Source organism: Pseudophryne corroboree, chromosome 9, assembly GCF_028390025.1.
Source record: "Pseudophryne corroboree isolate aPseCor3 chromosome 9, aPseCor3.hap2, whole genome shotgun sequence".
In the NCBI taxonomy this organism is placed as follows: domain Eukaryota; kingdom Metazoa; phylum Chordata; class Amphibia; order Anura; family Myobatrachidae; genus Pseudophryne; species Pseudophryne corroboree.
This window is the reverse complement of record NC_086452.1, coordinates 223,535,449-223,547,527: the sequence shown is the minus strand read 5'-3', so window position 1 is coordinate 223,547,527 and position 12,079 is coordinate 223,535,449. Positions and strand designations below refer to the sequence as shown.

Here is a 12,079-nt window from a genome sequence, read left to right as displayed (position 1 = left end):
TAACAATGGAGAAGATCAGCGAGTTTGAAAAGGAACACATGACTACTATGATGACCGACAAATCCACAGATTGGATGTCCAAATTGCAAACTCAATTGGATGAGTATAAGAATAACTTGCTGAAGTACAAGAAAGAAAAGCACAGAAAGGTGGTCACAGATTATGCCCAACACCAGGTCTACACATGGTTAAGTCAACTAAACCAACCCCGGGGACAAGGCCGAGGAGCAGGGGGCCTGAGGAGACCACAGCGAGTTCGCTTTTCAAGTACCTCAGCAAGTGACAATGATGAGGTGGGGGGAGCTGGTGTTGAAGCAAGACACACAGTGACCCCTTTTGTGGTAAATAGCCTCCACCCGGGGAAGAGCAAAACTAGACGGGGAGGCCAAACGAGGATGCAGAACATTAGGAAGGCCACCCAAGCACAGAGCCACCTAATTTTTAATTTATCGTTTATCCAACTATGTAGACCCATTTAAATGGAAGGTTGAGTCATTTAAATTAGCACGTTTATTAAAGATCAAGGAAAATTTTTCCAAACAATCCACCACGGACGTTGAGTCATCATTACCCAGTCGCATTTCTAAACTTGGTAATCGATCCAGGTTTGATCCACAGTCAAATAATGCCACACTTAAAACCTTCCATAGATTAATGGACAATGCCATAGGGGTTAATGCTCCGGCTGTGAAGCACAACCTGTCCAGTGATGAACGACAAGCACTGAGGAACCTACAGCAGAGGACCGACATCATCTTGAGAGCGCCGATAAAGGCGGCTCGATTGTCATTCAGGACACGTCCTCTTATGTTGCTGAATGTGACAGGTTACTTAGTGACAGTAGAACATATTGTCTGTTGGATCAGGATCCCACTCCTGGCTTTAAGCTGGAGCTAGATTTATTGTTGAAACAAGCGGTGAGTGAGGGGCTGATATCACAGGTAATTAGTGACAAATTGTTCACAAAATGGCCAGTGGTTCCACTATTTTACACCCTCCCCAAGATTCACAAGGACGCACAGAGGCCTCCGGGGAGACCTATCATCTCTGCCCGGGGGTCTCTGTGCGAACCGATAGCAGTGTTTCTTGACACTTACTTGCAGCCATGCATTCAAAACACCTTTTCCTATTTAAAAGACACTAGCATGCTGTTTGATAGATTGGCTCTGTTGGGACCAGTCCCCAGTGAAACGTCCATGGTGACTCTTGACGTCACCAGCCTCTATACGTGTATCTCCCACGAAGCGGGGTTGGAGGTGGTCAGATGATTAATCACGGGAAACAGGCTCTACACAGGTCCAGATGTGGATTTGTTCATTGAGTTATTGGCCTTTACATTGACACACAACTTCTTTTTGTTTAATGGGAGGTTTTATAACAGTTGACAGGCTGCTCGATGGGGTCCCCGGTGGCCCCGTCATTTGCTAACTGTTACATGTGGGAGGTGGAGAGAGGGTTGTTTTTTGAAGAAGTGAGAATTTCGGAAACAATACTGTTATATTTCCGCTACATTGATGATCTCCTTATCTTCTGGAAAGATGACATACAGAGATTGGTTGAGATTGATAGTAGACAAAACAACTCAGACAGTCCCATTAAACTCACTTGGAATTTCAGTAAAACAGATATTTGTTATCTGGATGTATGCATATATTTGAAAGATGGGCAGTTGGGGATAGCCTTATATAAGAAACCCACTGACAGGGATACTCATCTCCGGGCTGAGAGTTCTCACGCAGCCTGCCATACTCTCAGTTACTCAGGGTCTGCAGAAATAACACCGACCCTGATATACGTGAGTTACAACTTGATGAGATGGTATTGAAGTTTACAGAAAGAGGGTATTCCTTACCAGAACTGAAAAAAGCACGAGAGAGAGCTTTGTGCAATTTTCAGAAACAGAATAGGCATCGCTCTAAAGTACTGTCTAAAGACACCATACCATGGGTGACGGAATTTAATTCCAACAGCCCAGGGTTGTCAAAACGGGTTAAGGGGATGTGGCAAATGGTCACATCCGATCCTGATTTGAAGTGTTTCCAAAATAGCAAGTTGATGCCCAGTTATTCTAGGGGCAAAAACTTGAAAGATCTGGTTGTCAAAACTGACATTACGGGTTTTGATGTCAAGACCACATCCAAGCATTTTCTAAGCAAGAAAAATGGCTGCTTTAAATGCTTAGTTTGCCCGTGCGGGTTCTATTACGTTGGCAAAACTGAATGTCAATTGAAAGTTCGATTAACCCAGCACAGGTCCGCCATTCGAGCGGCCCTGAATGCAGGGACTAGCGAGCAACCCGTGTCAAGACACTTTGTCGCACATCAACATAGATTGGCTAGTCTTAGATACAGGGCCATTGACCACGAACCAGCTTCTATACGGGGGGGGGGGGGGCGCGATAGGGGGAAAAACTACTCCAATTAGAATCTAGGTGGATTTTCCGCCTAGATTGTCTAGCCCCTAGAGGGTTAAATGAGTCCCTGGGATTAATTAATTTTTTTTATAATTTTTCATAATATTTTTGATAATTTATTACAATGTCCTGCCATTACTTATGAGGTAGCATATTTGTTGCAGTTAATGGAGGCATATGCTCCCTCTATTGGTTATCTAACTGTGCCAGGCTGTCTTTAGAGATTTCTATAATGATTCTTAATCAAAATTTGCCTACATATGCGGTGTGAAACCGCTAAGTCCTTACACATACTCCAATTGTGGATGACAGATCGTTCTGTTTTAATTATTTTCAACATTTGGTTTTATATTACACTTATAGTATTGTGTTTATAGGCATACTCTAGCTCCAATCGAGCGCTGTTTTACATATGTGTGCCAATTTGTTCACTGCACAAGTGTTACAGTATGTTTTGTTTTGTTTATAGGGCTCTCAGCGCGTTCCCATGGTGACCGGCAAAGTCTGATGACGTCACTTCCGGGCAGGCCGAGATGCCGATGCCGGAAGTGCGGGACAGGGGACGCTCGGGAACTCCGTGGTCCACACAGCTGAGAGTCGTTTGTGCAGGGGTAAGTGGGGTCAATTTATGCTATAATTGTACACTGTTTTGCACTGTTTAACTGTCTGAGGAAGGGGATGCGTCCCCGAAACGTTACCTGCTTGTTTCAATAAACACTTCACTGGGTGAAGTTTTTTTCATCAATTTACAAGTCTGTGAGTGCCACCTGCTATTGTTTGTTGCATGTTGGTGGATGGTCATGTCCACAAGGAAGTTCACCACAGCAAGCAATTTCAGAGGAGTGCCGGGGGCAAACACTGGATATATATATCTCTAAATCACACACGGATTGAGTTTTTCATTAAAGCATGATTATGCTGTTTGGTGACAGTCTTTAGGGCCGGGGAGGCACTGGTGGTGTTGGTGTTGAATAATCTGTTTTTTTATACATATTGATTTTAATTGTTTTTGATTGTACAGGTGTTTTAAGTGCCAATCTTGATAAAGGTCCTCATATGGACCGAAACGTCGATGAAAAACGGCATCAACTGTGAACCTGATTAAAATAAATTGAATCTACAAGTGATCTCAGAGACTGATTTCTGGGCGTGAGTGCACCTTCCACCTTGGTGGTAGTTGCGGTATATTGGTGGCCTATTTGGTCATTAGGAGCACCCGCCGTCGTTACTGTGTATTGATGAGAGTGCAGGACTTTCCAAGGATATATATATATATATATATATATATATATAAAATTAATACGGGAGCATGCAAAGAATCTCTAATTTGGAGTTGGGGGGAGGGGGGTGGACTTGGACGGGATGAGGGGGGGGGGGGCAAAGCATTTTGTTGCACCTGGGCCCACCGCTCGCTAGTTCCGCCACTGGTCTCCACCTTAGCCTATAGTTAGCTCTACCTAGCCAGAGATCTTGGGTTCTGTCTGACTTTTTCTCAGGGTATGCTGCAAAAGCTGGGACTCTCCCCTTTTAGTGGACACTGGCACTTTGTCTCTACTATGCCCTGAACCAGAGATATCAGCCTTCCAGCACCTGGTCCCTTCTCCAGCTCCACACGCCTGGTATACAGTTTTATATATTCATCAGTGGATTGCTCTGGCTCCTGAACCCTGATCCCCAAGTCCTCAATGCCACCTGAAAGGTAGGACTCACTAGTTTTTATCAATTTGAAAGCTAAGAAATGTATTTCCAGGAACTGTAGATATCTGCAGTCAAGCAAGATAACACCAGAAAGTGATGAATATTAATCCCACTCAGCCATCCACCACCTCCCCTGCATATTAACCACCCCCTACCACCCTGGATGTCATGTACCGGGGTCCCTTCATTCAGCCCAATGCCCCCTTCTACAGCTTAGTGTTCTCCCACCGGCCCCATCCCCCACCATCTGTGTAGTAAAGGGACTTACTGTTCCATGTTCTACATGCTGAGTGGAAGAAAGAACACCCCCTACCATCCGTGGACATCAACACTGCCGCTGATGGCACCATCCACCCCTACCACTGGAGGATGTGTAGGGTCCCCAGTGCATCGCTTTGCACAGGGGACTATACTGCTATTAAGATGGCCCTGCTATAGCCTATCTATACTTGGTACAAAATATTATTCTGCTTACAGGTATATAATGTACAATTCCATCGACACACCATCATTGAACTTTGCCTACGCACGAAAGCCCCATTACAGCCCAGTCTTCAGTCAGAAGTGGAGTTGTGAGTGTAACGCATACAACTATGCATCACCTGCACTCACGGACGCTCTTTTACGGAGCATGTGCAGTTTAAAAACCGGCAAGTTACTTTGCACTAATAGGCATGTTTTCAACTCTGCATCCACCCCTTTATGAGTGTGATTCTGATTTCTTCATCTACATCTTCTACAAACTATGGGCCTAATTCAAACCTGATCGCAGCGGCATTATTTTTCATCTAATGGGCAAAATCATGTGCAGTGCAGGAGGGGAAGATATCACATGTGCAGAGAGAGTTAGATTTTTGGTGGGATGTGTTCAAACTGAAATCTAAATTGCAGTGTAAAAATAAAGCAGCCAGTATTTACTCCGCACAGAAACAATATAACCCACCCAAATCTAACTCTCTCTGCACATGTTATATACAGCTCACGGGTTGTGGGGACAGCCTCGGGCTTCATCCCTGGCCCTTGGGTGCCTGGAGGGGGGTCCCCTTCATTATAGGGGTCCCCGCTCTGTAGTATCTATGAAGATAGTTTATGTGCATTAGCTATATGAGGTGGTGTACCTTCAAGAATCTGGCTGCACAGATGAACATGTGATCAAGACAGTGGTGGAAGTACTGGAGTCAATGGAGTAGGCTGCCGCTGGGCACCAGCCCTAACGGGGTACCTCCTCCATTGCTCCGGAGTCATGGATAGATTACCTGCAGTGAGTCCTGCAGCATGATGAACCCCACAGACGCAGTACCCGCACTGATGTCAGTGTCCGTGGGAGGAAGTAGGGGTCGGGTCACCTGTGGAGCCTGATGAGCAGTCACTGGTAAATGTCTCCATACAGTGGGCGTGGTGTAGGCAGAGCAACACTTGCGTCTCCTGCTTTGCCCACACTTCGCCACTAGTAGTATAGTGAACAGCTTTTCATCAAACTTTTGACAGGTGCCCCGCCCATTTAAAGCCCCGCCCCCTTTTAATTGTGTTTAATATAAAACTGATATCAAATGATATAAAACTGATATCAAATGATTATTGATTGGCTATTAAGAACAGAATCTGACCCTTAGACAAGCCGCATTTATATTAAATGGCTAACCAAAAAAAGATTATGAAAAAGGCGTATTATACGGTATTAAAGCCGGGCAGTTATTGCGGTGTCGATAAATATTATAAGGCTAATAAAGGCAAGTTCAAAAGAGCGGAAATTAAAAAATGGTTTCAAGTACAAGACGCTTACACATTACATAAGCCGGCACGAAAAACCTATAAAAGGAACATGATTTGCGTATCGGATATAAACCAACAATGGCAATGTGATCTGGTTTCACTCATAGACATTGCAAAGTACAATGATGGTTTTAAATATATATTAACCATCATCGATATATTCAGTAAGAAAGCGTGGGCGGCTGGTCTAGCATCCAAGAATGCGACAACCGTCGCTAATGCTTTTGAAAACATATTCCAACAGGGTTGCGTGCCAAAGAAGTTGCAAACCGATAATGGTAAAGAGTTTCTAAACAAAATCTTTAAAAAGTGTTAGAAAAATAATAATGAACCAATCAACCAATAATGAAGTGAAAGCGGCCATTATAGAACGCTTCAATAGGACTTTAAAAACAAGGATGTGGCGTTATTTCACAGCACGGAACACGTACAGATATATAGATGTCTTACAAAATTTCATAAACAGCTATAATAACACATACCATAGAACGATTAAGTGTACACCGTGTGATGTGGGGTAACGCTTTGAGAATTTTCAAGACGACGTACGGCGATTACTTTAGAACTAAGAAAATTACACCACGTTTTTACATCGGTGAACATGTACGCATATCCAAATATAAGGATATATTTCAGAAAGGGTATGAACAGAATTTTTCTGAGGAAATATTTGTCATACAGAATGTGAACACTAAAGGTGTTAAGCCACTTCATAAGTTGACGGATCTCTACGGCGAAGAAATTACCAGCCGTTTTTACCCCGATGAGTTACAAAGAGTGCCAAAAAACTATAATAGAATATACAAAGTGGAAAAGATTTTAAAACATAAGACGGTCACCATTCGGAAATACGCGTTAGTCAAGTGGCGCGGGTACCCCGCAAAATTTAACAGTTGGGTTGACGCATCAGAGATAAAAGATATATAAAACTTGCCGCGCGCTAACAAGACGAGCGATGGATGACAAATCATTTTACATAACCTTACCCAGCAATGCCTCAGCGGATACTTTTCTGCAAAATAAGATTTCTAACTATACAACAAAACTTGCAAAGTCGATACACTTAAGCGATGAGTGGGAAGTCGCTATTACAGAAATACAATATCCACACACGTGGAATACCTTGGATATACAAGATTGTAAGTTACAAATAACACAGGATGTTATGTTTTCCAATCCAGTTGTGGAATTTGCAGCCGTGTGAGTTAAACCCGGATTTTATAAAACAATCGACGCGCTACTGGACGTAATCAACGCGGAAATAGGGTGACATAAACTGGATGGCGGATTAAGACTAGTGTACGATCCGCTTGAACGCATTGTAACATGCGATAGTAAGCGGCTGTATCATCTTACAGCCGGTGATAAACTGACGACGATCCTTGGTTTACAACCTAAAACTAAGATTTATAAACCATGCGCCGACATCAAAGGCGGCCAGTATACGCTGTATGTGTATACTGACATTATCGAGCACCAGAGGGTCGGTGATAGCTACGTACCGCTACTACGCACAGTTGAAATTAAGGGATATAACAATGAGGTGATCACAATGCGATATGAGAAACCCGATTACGTGCCATTGTGCAAAGCGTATTTTGACACTGTAGCCATAGAGATAAAGAACGACCAGAACAAGAAAATCTCATTTAAGTTTGGTAAAGTGATCGTGAAACTACACTTTAGACGTCGCAAACACGATATTTATTAACTAAACTGGATGGTCGCTGTTAAAAATTATGGCAATCCGGATCTCTACGCGCAATATTATAAAACGCAGGCCGGTAATGGATTACCAGGTTTTCACGGCAGCGCGTACATGTACGGATGTGGTTTAGGCGGTATTTTCCGAAGTCTTTTCAGAAAAGCTGTTCCTCTTTTCCGGAGAGGTTTAGAGTTAGCTAAACCGCATATGAAGACCGCGGCACGTAATATAGCGAAAGACGTTATCGGACAAGCCACAACGGCCGTGATGAATAAGATACACAATGCGAACCAAGCAAAACAAGACGGTTCAGGACTAATATATACAAGAAAAGGCGTGTCTAAAAGAAAACGGAAGCGTATGATAGCGTTCCGCCTTGGGACATACCCTTTTTAAATAAAAACCAGAGACGACGCAACTCAAAGAAGAAGAGAAAGCCGAAGCGCTCCGTTGGTGATATTTTTTAAACATGTCTTTCATACACCACGAGTCCGTTGAATGTTCAAAAACAGAGCTGGATCTTTTTGACGTGCCCCCGACACAAACTAGCATAGAGAAAAGTCTATACGTCGAAGTTCAACCTTTAGCGGCATTATCTGACACAGCGCCGCTTGAATTTTATATAGCGGCCAGCGGCGAACACTACTACGATCTGAACAACACACTGCTGTACGTGACGTGCAAGATCGTACAAACCGATAACACACCGATACCGCAAGGTGCACGGGTCACACTTATTAATTACCCCATAGCGACTTTATTCAACCAAGTGGATGTAAATTTGGGCGACAGGCTCATATCGCAATCCAACAATCTTTACGCATACCGCGCGTACATTGAGACTATATTGAATTACAGCTCAGACGCTTTGTCAACAAAGCACACAACAGGATTATTTAACAAAGATTCAGCTGGAGAATTTAACAACACGGTGCTGGACGGACCGAATACGGGGTTCAAAAAACGAGCAGGATCAACAGAGGAGAGTCACACGGTTGAATTGCTAGGACCGCTTCACTGCGACCTTTTTCATCAACATAAACTAATTTTAAATGCCGTTGACCTGAAGATTAAACTAACCAGAAACAAAGACGCATTCTGCTTAATGTCGGCTGACGCGGATGCCTTTAAAATACAGATCACAGCGGCGTCCCTGTTCGTGAAAAGAGTGCAGGTCTCACCGGCCGTGCGGATTGGACACATGCAGGCCCTGCTAAACGGCAACGCAAAATACGCGATTGACCGCGTTGGGATGAAAATCTACAGCGTACCAGCAGGCAGTAGAGTATTTAATCTAGAAAATCTATTTTTAGGTTAAGTGCCGAAAACCGTCATAGTCGGCTTTGTGGATAACTAAGCATTTTCAGGAATCCATAACCGGAATCCCCTTTGCTTTGAACATAAAAAATGTAAGTTTTGCGTCCCTTTATCTGGATGGAACACCGCACCCTGCAAAACCATTTCAACCATGTCACTCATACAGATCACAAATAAGCAGAAATCTGACAATGGTACACTGATTGACGCGAAGAGTACCTCAGAGGTTACACACTATTTGCTTTTGATCTGTCGCCGGAGCAGGAATGTGGAGAACACCTCTCCCTTATAAGAACGGGCAATCTACGTGCTGAATATCGCTTTGCAGAAGCGTTGGACAGGACAGTCAATTTGATAATATACGCTCTATTTGATAACATCATCGAGATTACTCAAAGGTGCGATGTGCTGTACGATTATCTATAAATGAAATAAACTAACACTACGCTGCTGAAAAATGAACACATTACAGATAAACTGTATTCTGTACGCTGCGCAAAGCACACGGCATATTTTTAAAGGAACGTGTCCGTGTGATCTGTTGCCTGCCGATAAACTGACGCATTACCCCTGCGCATTTGTAATCAACACGCATAGCAGTGGGCAGCCTGGCAAACACTGGTTGGCTGTTTATTTTAATGAAGATGGCATTTGTTATTTCTTTGTTTCCAACGGTCTCTCGCCGGACATTGACATTTTCCCAAAGAATATCATAAAGTTTTTACATTTTAATTCAAAAAGTATTTGTCACCAAAACCGTCGGTTACAAGATTTTTCAAGCGATGTATGCGGTCAATACTGTATTTACTTTCAATTTTTTATGTGTAAAAAATACAAATATGATGATTTCTTGACACAGTTTAGTAATGATACAAAACGTAATGACCGTTTAGTTTCAAACTTTGTAAGGCGTATGCCAAGAAGCCATTGTTTGAGTCATTATAGAGATAAATATATTTAGAATTGTGTAACTTGTTGTAATAACCAATGTGTTTGATGCATTTTATGTACAATGCGTCATAACTATGATTATTTTAAAATAAACATCAATGTTTTTAATCTTTATGCTGCTGTGTGTTTGTAAGTTTCTTTCAAAGACAACTGATTAGAATAAAGAAAAAACGGGGTCTTTCTAAATCATGAATATATTTTATTAGATCATAAAGTTTATTTACAGATACATTGCCAATGCATTATTATAATATGTCATTTATTACAGTTCTACGCGTAAAAACTACAAATATGGTGATTTCATGACATAATTTAGTAAAAATACAAAACATACATTGTGGTACAAAATAAGCACACAAATATACAAAAATAAATAAATAAACAAACAAACAAACATTAGTAATACATTAGAATGTCAACCACGGTGATTCCTGAAACAGATCTACGGCTCTTTTCCTAGGTAGTAAGTAGCCGTGCGGCATTGTTAGGCCGGGTAAACTTAAAACATTTAAGGCTGTAACACACTGGCCGGTTTCTCCCGGATGGCAAAAAGCCGGACAAACTTTGTCCGGCTTTTTGCCATCCGGGAGAAACTGGCAGAGTCTCGCACACAGGACGGCTTTGAGCCGTGTGTGATGCTGTGCGCATGCGCAGCATCAGACACGGCTTCAAAAAAAACCGTTGTGTGTGAAAGCTCCCCTTCACACACACGGTTCACTGGCTGCAAAGACAGCCTGGCGGCCGCCCGGCCGCCGGACCTTCCAGTGGTGAGACCCGGCTGCAACCCGGCAGCCGGGCCGGGGCCGTGCAGTGTGAAGGGACCCTAGCCCTCACACTGTTAACTACAATGCCGGCACGGGAAAAAGCCATCCGGATTTTTCCCGGCCGGCAAAAGCCGGGTAGTGTGTTTCAGCACTCATACTTCTTTTCTTAAGGTTTTGCGGTGGCGCGGGCGATGATACAGCAACATCAGAGTCATCGTTCGCCTCTGTTTTTAAACGGTCAAGGTACATTCTAGTTGACGCATTACTAACAAATGTGGATGGCACATTTAATTCAGACAAAGCACGCATAAATTCAGGCCAGCCAGTCGGCATCTTACGACTCGTCACGCTACGGTTTTGTGTGATGCTTCTTATTAAATCCAGCATGTTGGAACCCTGTACAGCTGTGCCTTTATACAGAAACTCGCCTTTAGCATTCCAGTTTGTGATGTGCTTAGAGCATGTCATTTTATTCAATAGTATTTCACAGTTTTTTATACCTCGCATTAACACCGCTCAGTATTTCATAATAAACATCATCGGCAGCATCCAGATGTGTAGGGTTAATTGTTTCATCAAAGACATTTGTACCAGGTGATAAAAGAGTTAAAGTTGACATTTCACCATCAGTCTGTTTACTCAGGACCAGATACCACTGCAAAGCGGCTTTGTAACGTTTTGCCTTTTCATATTCTGATAAATTGTTATTCTGTAGTATGTTTACGATCTCTACATCTAGACCTTGTGTGGATGTTTTACGTATGTCATCGGAATTGGGTTTGTTTTGTAAATGCAGGTTTAGAGGCGCACAAGTCTCTAGCCTTGTCTCACAAGATACTGTGTCTAAACAAAATCTATTGTGATAAATGTGGCAAGTTTACGACCCCCAAACACAAATGTGACAGAATGATTTGCCCCATTTGCAAGACAGTGGTTGCAGGTTTTGAAGGTCATTTATGTTACATACAAAACATAAAACCCGCGAAACCCACTAAGAATTAAATTTTTTATGATTTTGAGTGCAGCCAAGAAAACAATATTCACGTGCCAAATTACTGTTACGCTCTAACACTAGCGGATGATGAATCCTGGGAGTTTAAGGGTGTTGTTTGTATTGAGGATTTTGTAAAAACATTCATGAGAGCAAAATTTGAGGGGTACACATTCATAGCCCATAATGTCGGTCGTTATGATGCATACTTTGTTATGTGACAGCTGATTAAGGAGAAATTTAAGATCGATGTGCTGGCTCAGGGTGGTAAACTGTTGTGTGTAACAGTAACAGATTTAAAGATAAGATTTATCGTCTCTTTAAATTTTTTGCCCATGCGACTCAGTCGATTACCAAAAGCGATGGGTTTTGAGGGTTCCAAAGGTCATTTTCCAAATTTTTTTAACACTGCCGCTAACCAAAATTACATAGGTTCTATGCAATCAATAGAGTATTTTGGTGTACAA

The 12,079-nt window shown here is 42.6% G+C and overlaps 1 pseudogene; it reads left to right on the top strand.

Moving 5' to 3' along the window:
- Positions 1-5,744: 5,744 nt before the first annotated feature.
- Positions 5,745-11,833, top strand: LOC134958785 (uncharacterized; annotated as a pseudogene).
- The last annotated feature ends 246 nt before the right edge of the window (positions 11,834-12,079 follow it).